Source organism: Protopterus annectens, chromosome 14.part0, assembly GCF_019279795.1.
Source record: "Protopterus annectens isolate FY-2018-M chromosome 14.part0, PAN1.0, whole genome shotgun sequence".
In the NCBI taxonomy this organism is placed as follows: Eukaryota; Metazoa; Chordata; order Ceratodontiformes; family Protopteridae; genus Protopterus; species Protopterus annectens.
In genome coordinates, this window is record NC_056748.1 from 1,131,373,550 (window position 1) to 1,131,374,537 (window position 988).

Consider the following 988-nt stretch of genomic DNA (forward strand, 5'->3'; position numbering starts at 1 on the left):
ACTCTCACCTGACAGCTCAAGCCTTCCTACCTCCATTACTAGCTCTCTCTCTCTCTCTACATTTCAACTGCAACCCATCCCAACACACTTCATCTGCAAGGCCATCCAAAAACTGAAACCTTGTACTCCATCAGCTGACCAGGTACCTGCAGAATACCTGCAGAAAGCAGCTAAAGCTGTAGCCTATCCAATATCCATCCTCAGAACCATAAATGAGGGAACAATTCCAGTAATCTGGAAAATCTCTCACATTATCCCCCTACACAAAGGTGGGAACTCTAATGAACATTCTAACTATCGTCCTATAGCTATACTACCCCCCTTAGCAAAAATAATGGAACAATGCATTCATAGACAGCTACTAAACCATCTAATCCAAAACATACTTGTTGAGTGTCAGCATGGCTTTAGGCCATTCCATAGTACGACTATTGCCCTCATATCCTTCTCTAACTCCATTAACAAAAACAGAAATAACATCCTCTCTTCAGCACTCTACTGGTCTTTCCAAAGCTTTTGACATGGTAACCACCAGCTACTTATAAATATTCTCAAATCACTCTCTCTTGATGCTTAGACTGTAAAATGGTTCAGTTCCTACCTCAGTAATAGGCAGCAAGCTATGCTCTGGGAGAATAACCTGTCTTCTCACCTGCCTGTCACCTTAGGTGTTCCTCAGGGCTCCATTTTAGGTCCTCTTCTATTCTCAATTTGCATCAATGATCTTCACTTAGCAATCCCTCAGGCTACCTGTATACAATATGCTGATGATTCTACAATTATATGCTCAGCCAATTCCTCACCTGAACTGCAATCCATAACCCAAAAAGTTTTTAACATAGTAGAATCTTGGTTTCTTCAACGTTGCCTCCTCTTGAACCCAAAAACAACAAAGCTCCTGCTCTTTACTCCTACCCTTAAGTCCACCCCAATAGATTTCTCAGTCACATCTAACAACTGTACACTCATATCACCTGATTTAACAACC